Genomic DNA, 24,146 nt, shown 5'->3' on the forward strand with positions numbered 1-24,146 from the left:
TTGACTTTTGTCAAAAAAAAATTACGCTGTACAAGTTAAACAGACAAGAAAGACAATGGAGCTGAATAAACACCATTTCAAAAGGAGAGAGAGTTTAAACTCAACTCTGCTAGAAAAAAGCACTGGAAGCACTGAACAAGGTACTGGAAAAATAATGGAGGACACTGTGTGGAGGGTGATCGATGCTATCAGCCCATGCGTGTTTACTCTTGTAGCTTATTAAAGTTTGATTGCTGTCAACCTACAAGGACCAGCAGATAGGACCACTATTTGCTTAGATGATTACATTTAGAAGGGATGAATTCTAGATCCTAGAGAAAGGCATTTCGGAGTCATAGCAGATGATACATATTTGAAAAAGACAAACAGAATTTACAATTCTAAATTTTCTCAAGTAAGGGACTTGATAAAAGGGAGGTTTGATAAAAGGGTGCTCAGAGGCAGAAAGAAGTCAGTCTAAAGTTTAGTCAGATTTAAGAAAACTATAAAGTGACCTTGATCACTTTTCAGATTAATTATATACAGTTAAGTAGTACAATTAGTATTAGCAGATCAGATGGGGAGTCAGTACTTCATATTGGTTGAAATCGAACATTAGAGAGTGGCACCCTTGAGTTTTGATTCGGGGAACTTCTTTGTCCCATTGGCTATTAAGACTAAAAGAGTTAAAGAAATTGCTCTAATATTTTATCAATTTCCTTCATTTTTTTTAGTTAGGGCTTTGACAAAATTTAAGCAACATTGAATCCTTTAAAAAACATATATCAAGGTGCAAAAGATTTATCTTCATAGTTGCTTGTGAATGTTGAAAGATTATTATCCACATTTTATACTCATTTATATACCTTTCTAATCTAATAATACATATTTTTACATGGAAGTTGCAAAGAATTTTAAAATGTATTTATATTGATTCAATAAATGGCAAAATATGACTGGAGATAGTAATATGGAAGATAAGCACAGAATAAAAGCTACATATTGAACAAGTACCATTTGGTAATCACATCTACAAACTTCATTTCAAAAGAAAAAAATAAAACCAACATAAGCTGAAAAAGAGCATGTGATCATATTTATTTTACCATTTTAATTTAAAATACCAAATACAAGATTATTTAAAGTATATGTGTGCAATTTATAATATTGACATCACCAAAATCAAATATTTGTCTACTACTTACATCCTAAGATGTTCATCCCAAATACACCTTCATCATTTCTTGTCTAATAATTTTACTGACATTTGTATACATACAATTTTGCAACACATAATCATTTAGAATTTATTCCTCTTTCTCAATATATTTTTCTGCCATTGCATACATATTGACACATGAAAATTAATTCTTTCATTTTTAGTATGTCTAATATAGTGTTAAATCTATTATACATGTTATAAATATATTCTAACAGATTTTTGAGTTCTACTAGTTTGTTTTAACATTCAAAAAAATATTCACTTAATGTTAATTTTGATAAGTAGTTCTTGATCTTAATTCAGTTAAAACAAATTGGTTTTTCTTTATGTTTAAATGTTTGTAATTCATATTTGTAACTCATTTATAAGAAATCTATCAATATTCTAAGGACAAAAGATAATTTTCTTTATTATTTTCTGAAAGTTTAATATTTTTTTTCTTTTACCAAGTATCTTTTAACACAAATGGAATCAATGTTGGGCATACTGTGTAAAGTATTTTAGTTGTAGTAATCTATAATGACACTCCGTCATTTCCAGACTATTTGTTTAAAAGACCATCTTTCTTCTCTAAATTGCCCTGATTGTTCAGTCAATTTAGAAATCCAATATGCATGGCTTTGTTTCTTGGTTTTCTATTATACAAGGTTTATCAATATTCAAATTCCATGTTGATATCTTAATGTCTTAACAAATATATTAGGTAGGTTTAGTTTCTTTTGCCTTGTTGTCAAGATTTAGGAATGTCTTAGTCATATTTTACCATTTGTTCTGTTATGTAAATTTTACAATAAATAGAAACAAAAAACCCTAATAATTTCTGTTATTTAGGAGAAAATAAAATACATATGATCTTTCAGAATATAAAAGGAATATGTTTCAAACAATTTTTATAGGTTAAAGTTATTTAGTAATAATTTGTTATGCAATGTGCAAGAAGACACAAGAAGAAAAGTACTAACTAATGTTCTTCACTAGAATCAAAAAAATCTTTACAAAATATTAGGAAAGAAGTGAGGTTTATTCTGAACTTCAAAAACATTCTCAAATAATCTACTATAAGTTACCATGTGAAAACCCTATGATTATCAATATAAACCCTGATCAGTAACTTTATATAAAGCACTTGAAAAAATTTAATATCAAATTCCTGATTTCAAAAATATTAAAAGCTTCAGAAAACTGAAAATAAAAGAGAACCTGTTTCACCAAATAAAGGGTGTCTATGTAACCTACTCATTACAATTAATAGAAAAAGACTGAATACTTTTGCTTGAGAATAAAAAAATACAAAGATGTTCATGCTTATCTTTATTATTCAACATAATATTAGGAGTACCAGCCAAGAGGCAGTAAAAATATAAAAAGCATACAAATTGGAGAAAATAAAACTATCTTTCTTATTAGAAAACATGTAATACTGAAGAAAAATATCTGCAAAATATATACTTGATTTAAAGTGAAATGACATGATCATATGAACAGCATCAACCCATAGAAAATAACTGCCTTTGTGTATATTAGTAACTAACATAAATAGAAATATAAATAAAATTATCAAACTTTCACATCTAACTATGATGAAGGAGCAATGATTAAATAACTCTGTTGGCTTAAAAACTAAATATAGATAAAAACAATATATTATAAGCAAGATATAGTACAATAAGCGGCCATAAGTCAGTTATACCTGAAAAAGTGAATTAAATGAGTAAAACCCTATGACTGTCTCAGCTTGCTTTCTAGAAACATTTCCTAGATCATTGTTTGAGGGGAAAGGGAAGAAGATCAAAAAGGACCCAGCAGTCATCATGATTTATTTCAGGTACTTCTGACTGTTTTTTTTTGTTGTTGTTGTTGTTTTCAGAGTCTCTTTCTTGAAGTATTCTTTTACTACCTGAATTTGCTCTCTTATTTTTTTTGTTGTAGTGATCAATTTTTGCTTGTATTTGCTCATTTAGGTCATTCTTTAATTCACAGATCATTTTAATTATGAACCTTCTGAACTCTTTCTCTGACATTTCATCAATTTTGCTGTCTGTGGGTTCTGTTATTATATTATCCTGGTTTGTTTCAGGCATTTTTAAACATATAGTGCACAAATCAACAATAGTGATATCTATATTGCATGGGAAATAGGATAAATTTAAGGCTGTATCCAATAATACTTTTAGGTTAAAAATTTCATTTTGCAGTTCTACAAAGTCTGTGTATTTAGATTATTCTACAGTTTTCCATTAATTTTTCTAAAAATTTTGCACTAGTTGTAATAGTTTTGTAGTGGTATAGCATTTTATTTCTAATTTGCAGTTCTCTAGTGTCTAAAAACATTGAATATCTTTTTAAATTTTTATTTTCTACTTTTTATGTCTTCTTTGTTTTGCCTGTGCCAATATTTTGCCCATTAAAAACTATACATGTTGATTCCTTATTGAGCTTTGAAGGTTCCTCATCTATCATTAGTAAATATATTGTTTGTAAATATATTTTTTCTGTGTAGCTGTGTTTTCATTCCTTTTAGAATGTCTTTAAATCTCAGAAACTTTTATTTTATAAGTATTTGTTTTATAATTTATCTTTCTTTTATTGTATATAAAAATGTTTTGTCTACTCACATCATTTTCCCCTCCATTTCAAGCTAAATTTTCTTTCTCTGATGTCTAATCAGCTTTAATGACACATTGTACACACAGTGTATTTTTTTTATTTTCTGAAGTTTATTTTTTTGTTTGATTTTTCTCCATAACAAGGCCACCACATCTTCTAGTTTCTTGACTATATGAAATGTATATTTTAATAATTGCTTAATATCCTTATCTATTAGTTTCATCATCTATTTCTTTTCTGTGCCAGTTTTATGGATTTATTTTACTGGTTGTTATGCATAATATTTGCCTGATATTTTGGCATTGCTGATAATTTCAATTGGTTGCTGAAAAATTCTGAATAAAATTCTGGCAAATTGAAAACAAAAACATATCAAAAAGATGGTGCACCATAATAAAGTGGGATTCATCCCAGGGATGCCAGGTTGATTCAACATACAGAAATCAATAAATGTAATTCATTACATCAATAGACTTAAAGATAAGAATCATATGATCATCTCAATAGATGCAGAAAAACCATTCAACAAAATACAGCACCCCTTCTTGTTCAAAACACTAGTAAAACTAGAAATAACAGGAACATATATCAACATCATCGAAGCTATCTATGCTAAGCCCCAGGTCAGCATCATTCTAACTGGAGAATCATTGAAAACATTCGCTCTAAAATCTGGAACAAGAAAGGGATGCCCTCTTTCACCACTGCTATTTAACATTGTTCTTGAAACTCTGGCCAGAGCAATTAGACAGATGAAAGAAATTAAAAAGATACACGTAGGAAAAGAAGAACTCAAATTGACACTACTTGCTGATAATATGACAGACAAAAGAAATTAAAGGGATATAGAGAAGTAAAGAAGAACTCAAAAGCACTATTTGCTGAAAATATGATTCTATACCTAGAAGACCCAAAAAATTCCACCAGAAAACTTCTAGAACTAGTAAATCAATTCAGTATAGTAGCAGAATAGAAAATCAACGCCCACAAATCAAAGGTATTTCAGTATATCAATGATAAATCCTCTGAAAGGGAAATAGGAAAAACTACCTCATTTACAAAAGCATAAAAAAAATACTTGGGAATCAACTTAACAAAAGAAGTGAAAAACCTCTACAACAAAAACTACAGAATGCTAAATAAAGAGATTAAAAAGGACCTTAGAAGATGGAAAGATCTACCTTGTTCTTGGATAGGCAAAATTAATATAGTAAAAATGACCATACTACCAAAAGCACTATACAGATTTAATGCAATTCCAATCAAGATCCCAATTACATTCCTCATAGAAATATAAAAAGCAGTCATGAAGTTTATCTGGGAAAATAAGAGACCCAGAATAGTTTAAGTAATCCTTAGCAAGAAGAGTGAAGCAGGTGGTATCAGTATGCAGAACTTAAACTATAATAAAGAGCAATAGTAACAAAAAAAGCATGGTATTTATATCAAATAGACTTGTAGACCAATGGTAGAGAATAGAGGACCCAGAGAATAACTCACATAATTACAGTTATCTTATACTTGACAAAGGTGCCAAAAGTGTACATTGGAGAAAAGATAGCCTCTTCAACAAATGGTGCTAAGAAAATTTGAAATCCATATGCAACAAAACGAAATTAAACCCCTATCTCTCACTATGCACAAAACTCAGTGGATCAAGAACCTTGGAGTTAAATTAGAGACCCTGTTTCTATTAGGAGAAAAATTAGGTCCTAATCTCCACCATGTTAGATTAGGCCACAACTTTCCTTAATAAGATGCCTATAGCATAAGAAGTAATATCAAGAATCAATCAATGGGATGGATTCAAACTAAAAAGCTTCATCTCAGCAAAAGAAACTATCAGTGAGGTGAATAGAAAGCCTAATAATTGGGAACAAATTATTACCACACACACTACTACTCTCTAGAATATCTAAAGAACTCAAAAATCTTAACACCAAAACAAACAAGTAACCTAATCAATAAATGGGCCAAGTACCTAAGTAGACACTTCTCAGAAGATAGACAATCAACAAAAATATGAAAAAATGGTCAATATCTTTAGCAATAAGAGAAATGCAAATTAAAACTACTCTAAGATATCATCTCACTCCACTCAGAATGGCAGCTGTTATGAGGACAAACAACAATGAGTGTTGGCGAGGATGTAGGGAAAAAATGTACACTATACATTGCTTGTGAGACTGCTTATTGGTGCAGCCAATATGGAAAGCAGTATGGAGAATCCTTGGAAAACTGGGAATGGAACCTCCATTTGACCTCACTATCCCACTCCTCAGTCTTTACGCAAAGGACTTAAAAACAGCATACTATAGGGACACAGCCACATCAATGTTTATAGCAGCACAATTCACAATAGCTGAACAGTGGAACCAATCTAGATGCCCTTCAGTAGATGAATAGATAAGAAAAATGTGGTATATATAAACAATGGAATGTTATTCAGCATTAAAAGAGAATAAAATCATGGCATATTTTTATATTATTGATAAAGGTATATTATTAAATGTATATTATTAATAAAGGTATAATATAGAATTTTATCTCTCCTAGATTTCATTGTTGCTATTCCTATGTTGGTTTTCAGTTCAAATTCTATTATTATAAATGTGTTACTAAAGTTTTCTTCACTATGACCAAAATACCTGGCAAGAACAACTTAAAGGAGAAAAAGTTTATTTGGGGTCCATTGTTTCAGAGATTGATTCCATGAGTGATGGTTGATATCATTGATCTGGGCTTGAGGTAAGACAGAACATCATTGCATAGCAAAGGGTAGCTGCCCTGCTCATGGTAGCTGGGAAGTGGAGGCGGGGTTAGAGATGTTACCACACAGTAATCCATTCGAATTATTAAGAAATCAAATGAATTAATCCACTGATGAAATTACAAATCTTACCATTTCCTAAAAAGCCCCACCTCTGAACTTTGCTGCTTTGGAGACCATGCTTTGAAAACATAAGCTTTGGGGGGAACATTCCCAGATGCAAACCATAATAGTAAGTAATCTATTACTGTGTTGTTGGATTTTCATTTCTCTATTTTAAGAAGTTTTCTTTTGGAGTTTTGCATTTTCATTCTGATGTGTTAGGCTTGGATTTTCTTGAAAATGTCCATATCCCTACAATTAGTGGATAGTACTTGAGAAATTCCTAACCTTTCTATTGTTAAATTTTCCATTTCCCCAATTCTAGAATCTTCTTCAGAAAATCTAATTAAAACTATTTAACACCTTGTCATAGTGGCCTTTCGGTTTTATAACATTCATTTTATATGGTTTGTATATTTGTTTCTCTGAGCTGCATTATGCTTAGTATTTTTCCTAAATTTAGCTTCTATTTTTCTAAACTTCTAATTTTCCTAAACTTAGCTTCTATTCCTAATTCTCCTTTCAACTTTGTCTAATTTGATTTTTTTTTAACATTTTATTCATTGAACTTCATATATTACCTTTTGTTTAGATTCTACTATTCCTATAGGTAAATTTTTGTACTAATTATTCTATTATATAAATATTTATTTTGGGTTTAGATTTTCTTGCTTTTAAGGCTAATTTTTAATATTCATATTTATTAACCATAGTTAATTCTGATGTTTGTGACTTCTTTTCCTTCATCATTGTTTCATTAAATGTTGTCCATTTTTTTAAATTGTAGGAAGACAGTATAATTTGAAATTTTAAGTTATTCTGGATTTCTAGTCTTCCATAATATACACATTTTTATCATGGTTATCACAGGCTTAATATATTTTAGATGTCAAAATACACTTCCAAGAAGGACTGTATCTCTTGAAATGTATCTCTAATTTGGTCATTGTTTCATTTTGTCATGTAGAAATAAGAACTAAATTTGCAGAAACACTATACGAATTAAGTTAGAATTTTAAAATTAAGAAATGAAAATTAGATTTATTATTTTTTCTTTTTTAACTTATTCTGGTAATAATCAACACAAAATTCTGTTCCCATAGGATGCAAATGGAAATTTCCAAAAGCAATTTAAAATAATGAATCCAATATCCTTTATGAGCAAAAATCACTTCTAGCAATAGTGGTCTAAAAGATATTATCTATCCCAATGATATTGAAAACATTATATCAACCAGAAATATAAATTAGCATGAAATGTTATACACATTAATTTTAATAGAACAAAGGGTTGAATAATTTACAGAAATTATGACAGTTCACAATAATAAGAGAACAAAGAAAAATATTAAATTAATATCATATCCTGACATCTTCATATTTCTTTCAAAGTTTAAATGATTCTATAACATAAATGTATGTATTTTCAAATAAAAGAAAAAAACTATTCACTTCAATGTTAAATGGTTCTTGGCATTGTTCTGAAAAAAGCATGCTTGCCAAATTTACAAATACATGAAATACAGAATGTTTAGAATCCATAAAGAGGGAAAAAATATATGTATGTATATGTATATGTATATATATCTTTAATTCCTGGGAAATCAAGCAATTCTGGAACAACTTTCCAAAAAATATCTTATTATAAAAAATATATAAACATTAAAATTTCTACAAAAGTGTTTTTGATTTTTTAAAAATTGGAAATTTAGCAATGTTTTGAGGTAAAGACACTTCACTTGATAGGTAGAACTACTGATTTTATCAAGTTTCTATTTGTGGATTCTTAAACATTTGCTTACATTTGGTTCTGTGTCCTAGAATAAATTTAATGCTATGGAATGATTCTAATTTATTGCATTTGGGATTTTCCAACAACATTTATATTAAGATAAAATTTATATATTTCTTGTCTAAAACCATATGTCTATAATTATTCATAATTAAGATCATAAAATGTCATAAATATGGCCATAGAAGAATATTAATTTCAAAATACTTTTCAAAGTAGTATTATAAGAATTTTTATATGAGAAATTAAAGAAAATGTTATATCTGAACTAACCACTTCTCCTAATTCAACCTTAAAAGGAACCTTGGGTACAATTATAGAATTCAACTGCTCTCAGAAAAGGGGTGTATTGTGAGGCAGCTCTTTTCAGCTCAGGACAGTTTTGAAACAGGATGACCACTGAGCTATGTCAAAGAACATTTGGGAGCATTTGGAAGAATCAGGCATTCCATTCTGAAGGGGTTTGGGGGTCCTTAGAGAGTCTTTCATACAATCTGACACCTATTTTGTGCTTTGCTCTCTCACTGCACTGTGTTTAACATATATATTTCATTTTTATCCTCGAGTCATCTCTGAGTCCACATCTGAGGTTCACAAAATTCCAGCAAAAGTGTTAGTATACTTAGCTTTTGCAATTTCTGGTAAGAGTGGACCCTTAACTACTTTGCAACTGTGCTCCTATTAATAAGTTCAGAAAAGATTTTTTTTTTCATGAGTTTTTAATTTATATTGTTTTTATCTTCAGGAGTATGAAAAACTATTTCATGGATTATAAAGCAGAAAGCAGATTTTTTTTTGCAAAGTTAAAAGAACTCCATGATACTTACATTATAAATATTTAAATATATACATGAACTTCAATGTATTATTCATATAATACATAAAATGTATCATAATGCCTATAAGATTATAAGTTACTCAGGAAAAATAAATTAATACAATACAATAAAATAAACTGAGACTTCCTCTCTCTTTTCTCCACTTAATTCTTTCACATCAGCTTGCAGTTTTATTGCAGCAAATGGGTCCATATTTTATGGCTGATTCTGACAACATAAAGATATTCCATACGATTTGAAGATGGTCTTTAATGTGTTATACATATTTTTGCTTTCTTTATTCTCACTGTGGGTGTTTCTGCTTAAAATACTTTTTGCACAATTGCATATTCTTTGATATCTTCTGATAACACATTTGCTCCACATATTAAATATTTCTATACCAATGTGCTACACAGCCTGTTAATAAAAGTATATCTCTTTATTAGCATTATATTATCAATGAGGGCTAAAGTTTAAGCAGTGATGGAAGATTTTCAGTTTTGTGGGGTTTTTTTGTTTTTATGTTACCAAATCAGTAGATATTTGTAAAATCCTGAATCTAAATAAAATGGTGTTTTTATATAATAAAATGTGTGTGACTAAGGTAATCTCACACCCTTTATTTTAATCCCATGTCTGAATTTTACCAAGTCACTTTGGTTTATAAAATTTACTTTACTGTATACCAGGAAATATTATTTTATTTCAGTCCTCATATGTTTCCTTCAAAATAAAATAATAATAATAATAATAATAAGTAATAGTATAAAGAAACTGTAAAAGATTTTAAAATAATAAAATAAAATAAATTATTATTAAAATTATTTTAGTTCAAGTTTATTTTTATTTTTTTAATAATTCCTTAAGCTTTTCTCAACACTGACGAGGTCACAGAAACTCAAGTTATTGCTCTCCTCTGCATGAGCTTTTCCTTACCAGGTCAGCTTGGTCTCTGTCACTCACACAGTGTGGTGTTAGTCACCTGACCATCTCTCATACTGCTACCTGTCTGTTCTCTATGGGCATTTGTGTTTAAAATTTCTGCTTTAGCTTTAATAGCTCCACCAAATTATATTACAGATTTCAAAAAAATAAATATTTACTCAAGATTATGCAAGATTCATAAAAAATCAAATTCACAAACAATAATTTAAAATGTTGCTTCTAATTTTTATACTAAGTTTATATGATCCATGTCTTCAGCATCTATTAAAAATTCAAATGTTGGCAATTGATGTTTTTCAATCTTTTTTTCATTATTCTTAAACTTTATGTGAAGAACTAGTTTAGTTGTTGAAAAGAAAAATAGCAATTGGCATATGATTATTTGAAATTCTTTTTTTTAATAATGGAAGTTGTATAATTTACAAAACCACTACTCTTGCTTTTGGTACTCTCTTTAGGAGAGACTTTGAACAAAATGTTCTGTAAGATTTTCCCTGGTACATGATTCCTAACTCATTTATCTGTAGTTAAGTTTGTTCTCATATATGTTTTAAAATTGTTATTACTTTAAATTATTCAATTTAGATGAAGAGAGTGAAGAATGGAGAGAGGAAGAGGAAGAGAGAGGCAAAAGAGAAGAAGGAGGAAAGGAAAAGGAGAAAGGAAGAGAGGAAAGGAAGAAGAGAAGATGGATGGGAGAATCACATCCCTCGCTCTAATGTGAGGAATATGGCTGTTTTGGGTACGATAATCAACCATCTTAAAAAAAAAAAAAAAAAAAACCTCACAGTGTGTGCTTAATTCAGACTTCAAAATCTCATAAGAATAAAATAATTATTAGTTTAGAAAGGAAAATGAAAGATTTTGTTTATTAACCCCTGAATTTTACCAGAGAAGCTTTAATAATTTGTCAGCTGTTGGCATAGCTGACTACTGTTCAAGTAAAGTTCTGCTAAATATTTTGTCCTTAAATTCCTTGGTTACTTTTCTTTCTGCTCTTCAATTTCATGGTCTAAAAATGTACACAATTTCGATCATGAAACTTTGAGGTTTAATGCTTAAACTCACTGTCATATTTACCTTTATTGAGTGAAAAGATAAAATCAAATTGCTAAGTTTTTACTTGGCCACTTACACAAGGAGGTGACAAAGCTCTTTGCTATCATCTTTGTAATATTCTCATTTGCTTGCGAGTCATGTTTCTGTGTGTAAAGGCATAAAATTTATCCCGAAGTTGCATCTTTTCCAGTAAATGCACAGATGTTAATTATCTGTGACATATAAATTAGTGATTAGTGATCATTAGCAATAACCTTAAATATCTAATATATAATGATGTCGTTCAAGTCATTTTGATGACTATGTTGGTAAAACAGAATTCATCCGTAACATTTAACTAGCTCTAAAACATATATTATATATAATGTTTTTTTTGTATAGAGGCTTCCAGAATTTATTATTGAGTTAGACATATGCATAAAAATACCATTCATTTCAGGGTGTAAGACATACCTATATTATAGCAAAAATGGCAAAAAAATTACAAAATATTTCTTTCTCTTCAACACTTTCTCATCATTTTTTATCTTACAACTGTTTGAGCTCATAGACTCTTCTAAATATTTGCTAAAGGAGACAGCAACAGACTTGCTCCCAGCTAAAATATAACCTTTCAGTATATCATATGTTAAATATATTTGTATTTTTTATTTTTTTAATCTTACATCATTTTTTAACTTACAAATGTTTGAGCTCATAGACTCTTCTAAATATTTGCTAAAGGAGAAAGCTACAGATTTGCTTCCAGTTAAAATATAACCTCTCAGTATATCATATGATAAATATATTTGTGAATATTATGCAGTCTTATGTGCACAGGACATAGATGTCTTATATCTAGTTAATTAATAACATTTATTTAAAAAAGGTGAGATACATATAATTACAGAAAAATATGTTGACTTAATCACATATTCAATGAATGAATCCAAGAAAATTTATATTACAATGTGAATCAAATAATGCAATAAAGAACTAGCAAACAATTATAGAATCACAGAAAACAAAGTCACTAATTTTGCCAAAATTAATGGGATGAACCTTGCTGGCCACATATTTATTTGAATGTCACCTGAATGGGTGAGCAAGGTAGGTACTGGAAAGGCATAAATTTATGCAAAGAAAAAAAGAAATAAACAAAAGATAAAAACAAAGATATTAAACTAAGCTGAAATTCCTAATATAAAAAAAATCCTTTTCTAAACTTAAAAGTTGTTTGTGTGTGGTACACAGAATAATAATTCCCAAAGATGTTCATAACATAACCCCATAACTCATGAATATGCAGATGTGATTAAAAGGAGTGTACTCTGAGTTGTAGATATTAACCTACTTATCTAGATGGGATCAATTTAATTATATGCATCTTTGGATGGCTTCTTGCTGGCAGTCTCAAAGTGGCACAGGGCATCCCATGGCAAGAGACTGGGAGCCAGTATGTGTACCCCATAAGGGTTCAATCATGGGGGACCCATTATAACAGCCTTGTCTGAACCTAATCACTTCTCAAAGATCCCTTTGCTAACATCTATAGTCAGATTAAGTTTCCACACTCTCACCATATTAAAGATGGGGGTAATTTTAACATATGGAGCCTCAAGTAAAACACTCAAACTTTACCCAAACCACAGCAGTGGCTTATACTTTGTAATAATGATGCCAGCTGCTACTTACTGAGTTCCAGCTACATTTCAGAAAATTTGGTATCAATGCTGAGCATTATCATGAGCTACTGATTCCCAGTTTAACATACAGGATACCCTGGAAAGGTCTTTATCTATCACAGAGTAAGCACTAACTCATTTTTTTTTTCAGGAATTCGGTAGCATTTATTGAGATAATGAATACCGCTAATAGGAAAACATGAATAGACAATTTAGCCTAGTTTAAAGGGAGTATTCTGAACAATAATTACATAAATCAATATGATAATTTACATATTATGGATGATTTATATCATTAATTACTTGGTATATTATACTTTCTTCTTTGGCCCTATTCTAAAGCTAGCCATGCTCAGAACTAACTTCTCTCAGGAAAAGTAACAGAAGCATGATTCAGAATATAAACAAAAGGCTGATAATGTGACCTTCTTGAATTTGGCCTGACAAAGTTGATTTTTATTTCATGAGCACTCAGCATGTGTTGATCTGCATCAATGATGAATACCAAATGCTTTTCAGATGTATCATGAATTAGGTTTAAGGGCATTATTTATAATTACTGGATAGCATTAGCTTCCAAAATAAATACCAGAATTGTACAACTTCTACATAACAATTCATGGGAAGACAGAAACAGCAGGAACTTGCAAGATCAACCCCTTCTTTCTACAAAGTTCCTCCAGTACTCATTGTATTGCTCTCGCTTTAAAGGATGAATGTTTCAGGAATTCCGTCTATTATCACAGAGCATGTATTGAAGGGTGACTTTGAAGCTGAGATGCAATATATAGATAATGGAACAACAATGATGGTGAAAAATAAATCAATCCACATCTAATTCCAAGAATACCATGTTTAGGTGATCAGTCTGGACTATCTGTTCCAGTTCTAAATAACACAAACATATCTGTGTAATCTCTGTTAATTAATGTAACAAGCCTATATAATGAGTGTTTTAGTCAGCCTTTTCACTGCTGTGACTAAAAGACCCAACCAGCACAATTGTAGAGGAGGCAAAGTTTATTTGGGGGTTCTGTGCTTTCAGAGTCCACAGACAGCTAGCTCCATTTCTAAGGGCTATAAATGAGGCAGAACATCACGAAGGAAGAGTATGGGGGAGGGAATCAGCTCATATGATGATCGGGAAGCAGGGAGAGGGGAACTCCACTTGCTAGATACAAATATATACCCCAAAGCCACACCCCCAATGCCCTAACTTCTCCAGCCAACTCTTAAAGACCTTCAATCACCACCCAATTATTCCCATCATGTGATAATTCAATGATTGGGTTAAGGTGATCACAACCCCTTGTAACCCTCACCTTGTCTCACACATGAGCTTTTGAGGGACACCTCACACCCAAACTATAACAAAGAGTATTTGTGTGTCCATTTTACTTTTGAGAATAAAATGGTATTTAAAGATATCAAGAACTTTTCTATGTACTCACAAATATTAAGATGATGAAGGAGAAATTTGGAACTTTCTCTATGTGACTCAAGTGTTTGACCTTAAGCACAATGATACCACACCTTTTAAGATAATGTATTCTGGATTTACTTTAGTGTTTTTAGAGTAATACACTACTTTCTCTTATTATTGAGAGAATCCTTTGGTTTAAACATTCAACTTCATTTTCTTAAAACAAATTAAACCTATGACAAACAATAACCCTACTGACTCAAGTATTGCTGAAGTATGAACATTTCAGTGCAGCAAACTTACCACTGGACATTAGCCATGGTATGTATGTATGTGTGTGTGTATATATATATATATATATATATATATATATATATATATATTTATGTATACAAATATATCTTACATGAGTGTGTGTATACATAAGAATGTATTTCTCTATGTATACAAATATATCTTACATGAGTGTGTGTATACATAAGAATGTATTTTAAAGTAATTATATAATTTTGAGGTCATTTTTGTTATTGTAATATGTAACTTCTGTGATTAGAAAAGGAACAATATTGTTTATTTGGGAGTTGTTCATAAAATAAAAGACTGAATGATTAAGAAATATTGACAACTAAATGAATGCACACCAGTGAATATGTTTTGTTGCTTTTATTTTTTTTTATTTATTTTTTTTTATTGTTGGTTGTTCAAAACATTACATAGTTCTTGATATATCATATTTCACACTTTGATTCAAGTGGGTTATGAACTCCCATTTTTACTCCGTTTACAAATTGCAGAATCACATCAGTTACACTTCCATTGATTTATATATTGCCATACTAGGGTCTATTGTATTCTGCTGCCTTTCCTATCCGTTACTACCCCCCTCCCCTCCCCTCCCCTCCCCTCTTCTCTCTCTACCCACTCTACTGCTGTTCATATCTCCCCCTTGTATTATTTTTCCCTTTCCCCTCGTTACCTCTTGTATGTAATTTTGTATAACCCTGAGGGTCTCCTTCCATTTCCATGCAATTTCCCTTCTCCCTCCCTTTCCCTCCCACCTCTCGTCCCTGTTTAATGTTAATCTTCTTCTCATGCTCTTCGTCCCTACTCTGTTCTTAGTTACTCTCCTTATATCAAAGAAGACATTTGGCATTTGTTTTTTAGGGATTGGCTAGCTTCACTCAGCATAATCTGCTCTAATGCCATCCATTTCCCTCCAAATTCTATGATTTTGTCATTTCTTAATGCAGAGTAATACTCCATTGTGTATAAATGCCACATTTTTTTTTATCCATTTGTCTATTGAAGGGCATCTAGGTTGGTTCCACAGTCTTGCTATTGTGAATTGTGCTGCTATGAACATCGATGTAGCAGTGTCCCTGTAGCATGCTCTATTTAGGTCTTTAGGGAATAGACCGAGAAGGGGAATAGCTGGGTCAAATGGTGGTTCCATTCCCAACTTTCCAAGAAATCTCCATACTGCTTTCCAGATTGGCTGCACCAATTTGCAGTCCCACCAACAATGAACAAGTGTACCCTTTTCCCCACATCCTCGCCAGCACTTGTTGTTGTTTGACTTCATAATGGCTGCTAATCTTACTGGAGTGAGATGGTATCTTAGGGTGGTTTTGATTTGCATTTCTCTGACTGCTAGGGATGGTGAGCATTTTTTCATGTACTTGTTGATTGATTGTATGTCCTCCTCTGAGAAGTGTCTGTTCATGTCTTTGGCCCATTTGTTGATTGGGTTATTTGTTATCTTGTTGTCTAATTTTTTGAGTTCTTTGTATACTCTGGATATTAGGGCTCTATCTGAAGTGTGAGGAGTAAAGATTTGTTCCCAGGATGTAGGCTCCCTATTTACCTCTCTTGTTGTTTCTTTTGCTGAGAAAAAACTTTTTAGTTTGAGTAAGTCCCATTTGTTGATTCTAGTTATTAACTGTTGTGCTATGGGTGTCCTATTGAGGAATTTGGAGCCGGACCCCACAGTATGTAGATCGTAGCCGACTTTTTCTTCTATCAGACGCCATGTCTCTGATTTGATATCAAGCTCCTTGATCCATTTTGAGTTAACTTTAGTGCATGGCGAGAGAAAGGGATTCAGTTTCATTTTGTTGCATATGGATTTCCAGTTTTCCCAGCACCATTTGTTGAAGATGCTATCCTTCCTCCATTGCATACTTTTAGCCCCTTTATCAAATATAAGATAGTTGTAGTTTTGTGGGTTGGTTTCTGTGTCCTCTATTCTGTAACGAAGAGAAGAAGAGAGAGAAATCAAATTACTAGCATACGGGATGTTTTGTTGCTTTTAAAGAACAGAATGTAGTTTTGAACATCAGAGACAAATTGGTTATTGAAATTTGAAAAAAGTGGTAACATAATCCAACCTATCTTTGGCAGAATGAGCATACCAAATCAATGTTTAACATAATAATACAGGCAATGTAACTGATCAAATTATGTTAAATGCATGAATGTATATTGCACAATGAGTCAAATTATTCTGTATGGTTATTTTGCACCAATAAAATACTAAGGCATTCAAACTTCTTATATCAAGAAAAATGAAAATGTTACTATTTTTACAAGAAATATTATATTGGTTTCAATTATACTATGTACAAGATACCTAAGAAATTCACTTATCTCCTTTGAAATTTAATATTTTCCTTTGTAAAATACTGCCCCTAAATTTGTTCTTATATAGTTTGTAGAGACTATATGAGATTAGTATGTGAAAAAATTTAGAACTCTGTAGTATACATAATATTTGGTATTTTAAATCTTAAACTTGGAGAAGTTAACAAATAAAACCTTAAAATGATATTTTCTATTTAGAGATTTCAGAAATTATGATTTACTGATTCTTGAAATAAATACTTATCAAGTACACACTATGCACTATATCTTGTTCAATGCATTTGGAACATAGAAGAAACACAACAAATCCTGCCTTTATTGAGCTCATTTATTTTGAATTTGAGGCCTAACATTTTGATCATTCCTGCTCTAAGACAGAGGAGAAATTTAATAAGATCACAATATCAAAAATTTAGCTTTAATATTTTTATGAGATAAAATGTGTATATTTTAGTTTATTATGAGTTATTTAATTTTCAATCTTGGACAAATATTATGCCTTAAGTAGTATCTATCTATGTGACATTGAAAACTAGTTAGAATATAAGAAACTGAGTTTTTAAAATGTCAATTAATACTAAAATTCTGTCTTGCAGCATTTTATTGTGGATTAAAACAATATGTGTGACACTACCTGGAATATTATCTTGCAAATATGCTAAACACAGATGGCTTTTTTCATATGAATTTATCTGGCCATCAAAGGTCAGAGGTGAGATTTTATATATAAGTCATTTTGTGATAACACTTGAATCATCAATCAAAAAACAGACTCATTCATGGGATTTTTGAATATTTATTGATTTTTTCCTCCCTCCCTCCCTCCTTCCCTCCCTTCCTTCCTTCTTTCCTTCCTTCCTTTCCTCCCTAACTCCCTCCCTTCTTCCTTCCTTTCTTTCTTTTCCTCCTAGTGCTAAAGATTGAACCTAAAGGTGCTTTACCTCTGAGCCACATTTCCAGCCCCCACCCCACCTTTTTTTAAGACTCTGGATTGCTTAGGGCTTGATTAAGTTGTTAAAGCTAGCCTCAAAATTTCTGTCCACCTGCCTCAGCCTTTTGAATTGCTGGGATTATAAACATGCGCCACCTACCAGACAGTTCACTGATTTTCTTTATTATGTTAGGATTAAAAGAAAGATGACTGAAAAGTTGATCCTTCAGATTCGGGATTGATATTTTTGAAATTAAATATCCATAAATTCTTAAATGCCATAAAAGTTTATACCTTTTCATTATCCACATAATCAATTAAATTTAATCATCCTATCAAACTCAAAAAATGTGTATGTGTTCATATCTGCATTTTAATATCTAAAAAAATGCAAGATAGTCATAAGACTCAATTTCATAAAGTTAAAAATAAACAATGCTAATGAATATTAAACGAAAATGAATAACATTTTGATGTTTTTCATGTGTTTGTCATCTCTAGTTTGCAATCCCAGAATTTCTTTGATCTTCCCCAAATAGTACCACCAGTTTTTCTGAATCTTTAATATAAAAAAAGTATAAAAAAGTATAAAAAAAAAGGTATATCAGGACAGGTACATCATTAATGTGGGTATTATGGGAAAATCTATAATAAAACATGTATATGGGAAAAGATATTGCGTAAACTAATATCAATAAGAACAGTGTATCTTAGTGGGTTATAATCTGTTCATTGAAGGATGTGGTTACAAGAGGAACACTAACCCTGTGTAGTCATAGAATTTACAAACTAATTGGGAAATATTTCTCCTCTTTCCAGATGTAGTGCAATTAGGGTATGTGTGTGGGCATAAAGTAATAGAGTTAGAGACTATTAAAAGCAATGTCAGAAAAAGAATATTTTAAACTCAAATTGCATCTCACTATGCATCATGAGAGTGGGTGAATTTTAGCTGTATAGCACCTTCTATATTCCACCTCTGGGGAACTTCATGTACCCTCATGAGGACTTCTTACCAATGCCAATATATTAAGACTTTCTGGGTTGCATATCCACAAAACTCAGCAGAAGGGGTATGCCTAGTACAGTCAGCACAAGCACTAATCATATCAAGTGTTTTCTAGTTTGCATACAGCTAATCACAGAAAAGGTATGAATAGCCACACCCCTAGGAAACTAATCACAGAGAGTCCCCCATTTAAATCAGTAAGCATCCTGAGCTTTCATACTCCTTGACATTTGCTTCCACTTCAGGGTGAATATTGTCTGCTTTCCTTGAGTGTCATGGCTTAAGAAACCCTCCCCACCAAACCAGGTGATCAAAGTGCTCTAGTGGGTGATAAGACACTGAGGTCTTGAAATTCTACCACAAAGAAATCTGTGCGTGCGTGTGTGTGTGTGTGTGTGTGTGTGTGTGTGAAGGGCTGTGTACATATTAAGAGTAAAGGATAGTCTAGATTGTAACATGGTTCACAACATGGCTTAAAATTTACAGTCCTTGAAAATAGCTTTAAGAGACATTTCATGCAAAGTATCTGACAGGATCACATCTTCTTTACATGTGCTACACATATTTCCCATATAAACACAAGAAGCTGGAACTTAAATTGAATAATTTCTATATTTGTTCACATTGCTGAAAAACTTAAATAGTTGATACTAGGGTTTACACTAATATGCCTGAAAAGTGTGCAACTGTATATATGCAGAAATATTTTAAAGTAAAGTACAAGTGTATAATTATAAATATCAAATAAAAATAAATATATATAATAATGTTTATATTAAAGAATATTTATAAATTACATTAATTAATTCAACAATTTTAAGATTTATGATTTTTTATTACATGAAGAAATGTAATAGCAATAATATATCAAACATTAGATATCCCATCCTCTCTAGAAATCTCTATAGAAACAAAATAATAGGCAGAAAATTTCAGCAGAGCTTGAAAAATTCAAGTAGAAATGATCATTGTAGTGAAATTAAACCACTGAAATGTCTCCTTGAATAGTATGAAATATGTATGAAGAGGGATTGGTGCTCTTAGTTTTAAAAAATTGAATTTACATTCATCTCTGATAGATATATGATAATAATTCACAATAATTAATAATACTGTTCAATACATTCCTCTTTAAAAATTTAGTTAAAATTTCAAAGTCTACCAATGTTGCTGAGTGCATTAGCTTTTACTGCCAGACAATACATCACAAGAAAAATAAAAAGAATTCAACCAAATGACTTTTCATTGCAGACAACAAAAAAGCTTTTATAAACACATTAATGACGGAAATAGTGTTTTTCACTCAGTATGTACTGAAGCATAATGAAGTTAGGTCTCTAAACCAAAATATATTTTCCCTCAGGGAAAAGCAATCTTTTAAACAGCCATTGATTTGTTACCTAGTGCCCTGACACTTCATGATGAGTGCCTTCAAAGCATGAAGAACTTACTTATGTAACTATAAATAATGCATATAAAAATGGGGAATGAAATGTCCCTTGGAAAATATTTGCCTAATCAAGTATTGCATTTTTTAAGGGGGGAGGGTTATTCAATGTGTGCTCACTGATCAAAACTTTGCATTAGAAATGATAAAACATTTTAAAATTTTGTTTTAATTATGTTTACTTAAAAATAAGCAGAGTTCATGGAACACATTATAGACTACTTTATTCCTTCCAATTCTAAAATGTAGCATTTTCTATTCTTTTGCCATAAAATATTTGGAAATTTCATAGTAATTTTGGCACTGGGAATAATCAACATGTATATATTCAAGATAGCTATTGTAATATTTTTCTTAGTTCTTGCTATGAAATATAAAAGTGAAACAAAAAAACCCACAGATTTAAAATGAACTTTATTTTATTGAAATAGAAATTAATTTTCCTTGCATTTAATAGGCAACATTATCATATTTTCTAGGGAACCTAGTGAGTAACAAATTTGTAGCCTTATACAAATACATAATTTGTTAATATAAAAATCAGTGGTTATAAATCAAAATGGAGTGTCATATTCCTGGTGGGATTGCAAATTGGTTCAACCACTGTAAAAACAGTTAGAGATTCCTCAGAAAACTTGGAATGAAAACAAAATTTGACTCAGTTATCCCACTCCTAGGTTTATACTAAAGGATTTAATATCAGCATAGTACAATGACACACCCACATCAATGTTTATAGCCACTCAAATTCACAATAGCTAATCCATATGGAACAAAATAGTTGACCTTCAACAGAGGAATGCATAAAGAAAATGTAGTACATATGCACAATGGAATATTACTCAGTCTCAAAGAAGAATGATATTATAGCATTTGCCAATAAATAGGTGTTTTCTAAAGAATATTATGCTAAGCAAAATAAACCAATTCCAAAAAACAAAGGCTAAATATTTTCTTTGATATGTCGATGCTAATTCACAATAAGGGACAGAGAGAGTAGAGGTACTTTGGATTGGACAGAGGGAAAAGAAATGAGGGGAGAGAGTATGGGGTTAAAAATTATAGTAGAATTTTTTGGACATTATTACCCTATGTGAGCATATGATTACATATTCCCTGTAACTCTACATCATGTACAACCAGAAGAATAAGAAGTTATACTCCATTTATGCATGATGTGTCAGAATGCATTCTACTCTCATGTATAGCTAATTAGAACAAATACAAATTTTTTTAAAAAAATGTAAATTTGATGTTTAACAAGATAAAGAAATCAATGTTTAAAATTTAATTCCTAATTAATTATGATATTCTGAGACATATTATTCTTACAGATGGTTAATGTTTTGCCAAATACTTAGAAACACTTTTAAAGATTTATTCACAGTCTTAAAGAATCATCTTACTGCTGCAACTGGTGCAGGTAAGGTTTCTTTGTAATTTCTGTTTGACTTCATTAATTTATTTCATAGAAATTTGGAATTGTCCTACAAATTAACAAATTTCAGCATTAAAAATTTAAATGTAAGTTCTGAACTTATAATCAGGATCTGATAAACAAGAGATTTAATCAGTATGTTGGAAAAAATGTCCATATAGAGTGTTCTGATACTTAGTCCTGTTTCTTTCTCTAGGGAAAACTACATTCTTGATGATAATCAAATCAATAAATTTAAAAATTATACTAAATACATTTCTAAATTGAATTTATGCCCCAGTGTCTGCTAAAGTAATTCTCTGGCACTTGGGACATTCATTAATTTTTGTTTTCTAGATTCTTTGGGGCTTTCCTTTTGACTAACTGAGTCACTTTAATTTAATTCTGAGTAAATTGGCTCCATTTTACACTCTAAATAAGTTAGCATTTGAAGCATCCTAATCAGGGCTATCCATTGCCAGAATATTCTGGTAGCTTTTTACATATTGAATCCAGCATCTCAGTCCAGGGTAGACAGGCAAAATTTTAAATATCATGATCTCAACTTGTATCTTGGGAGTTATTAAATGCAATGAGGGATAATAGGAATGATTGTCCACTGTTGAAATAAGTTTCATTTACGCTATTACATTTATTAAATAGATGATTCAAATACCAGTTTACAAATAAGGTAAAAGAATTCAGCAAATTGGTCAGCACCTTATGAAGTGTTGCCCTAGGTTCCTGAATTTCACTGGATATCATGTCCTAAAACTTCACCCTCAGGAGGGGAAGTTGTTCGAGTGCCTGAGGGCAGTGAGAAGGGACTTCCTTAAGCTTACATTGAAAGGTGAAACAGCTATTTGGGTTCTTCTTGCTAATTAATGTTTGTCATCTTGATAGAATTTCATCTTATTTAATCACCATTGCATCATATCACCTTTCAGCAAGGTACAAAAAGGGAGAAATATAGTCTCATTTCTAATTTTGGGGACACTGATTTTCCTCAGAATAACCTGACAATTCCAAGCCTTGTTTAAAGCAGTTTTCAACAGGCGCTTGAAGCTGTAGCAGTGCAAGTGTTTTTTTGTATGATATACAAATTTATGATTTGCAAGCTAATGCATCAACAGAATATGTATGTGAATGGAGATCTTTACACCATGTTTGATATTCAGTATTATATTATTGAATAAGAGGCTGGGATGGCTTAGTGGGCTTAAACTAATGCTTAATAGAATTTAACAACTAGGAGTTAAAGGGAACCAGTAAGATTTATTAGGTGGAACTATGGACCTAGCAACTCATATTTTCAACAAAAAAAAGTTCCAGTAAAGGGGGAATCGCATAAAACATGCATTTAACTTATTATAGTTAAATTTAAAATAGTTACTGAGCACATATTCAGATTGAGATAGGAGATATTAATAGGCTGTCAGTTACTAGATTTCCATATATTTTTTATTCTGTGTATCTTACAGTGTGAGCATGTGTGTGCGTACACACATGTATAATAGACTGTATATATATATATATAATTTAATTTTAGGGGAAAATGACTTTCCTTAACAAAAATAAATCCTATGTATTTGTGCAATATATATATATATATATATATATATATATATATATATATATATGTATATTGATGTCCTATGTTCACTTTTGTGCAAAAGATTTTACAGTTGTAACACTTGCAAAAGCCATTGGATTTGTGGCAGCGCAGATGAGGAACTCCTGTCCAAGGCTCCTCTCTACCTTAATCAGCAGAGCTGATGTGAGGCTAAGGACCTCCCTTACTCTCATCTCATGCATATTACTCTCATCTCATGCATCTGACTTAAATCCTGGGGTCAGGGAGGCATTTGGCACATGTGCAGTAATGCTCTGGGCAAGGCAGAGGAATCCATCAGGCACTCCTTACTTAGAGTAAACCACTCCTAATAAAAAACTTGCCAAAGACCCAACACAAAACTCAGAGCATATATAAGTCCACATCCCCTCTGAGTCTTCAGGCATCTTTGTTGTGTCCCTGTTGTACCACTGCAGCATATCTCCCTCTAACAAACTCTCTTGACTGCTTCTCTTTGTCTTGATAAATTATTCTCACAGCCCACACGCTGGCCATCAACCAAACATTTAAGTCTCACAACAGACTTCTCCAAATTTGCAGCCATATTCAATTCTAAGATGAGTTTACATTTCTTTTCCTTTGTCAAATAAAAAGCAAAATTTGGATTTCTGTAAGAAGAAATATCTTGTCACAATTGCTCAGAGGAGATGTTATTTGTTTTTGAGCACAAGAATGGAAATTTATT

This window comes from Callospermophilus lateralis, chromosome 8, assembly GCF_048772815.1.
Source record: "Callospermophilus lateralis isolate mCalLat2 chromosome 8, mCalLat2.hap1, whole genome shotgun sequence".
Classification (NCBI taxonomy): domain Eukaryota; kingdom Metazoa; phylum Chordata; class Mammalia; order Rodentia; family Sciuridae; genus Callospermophilus; species Callospermophilus lateralis.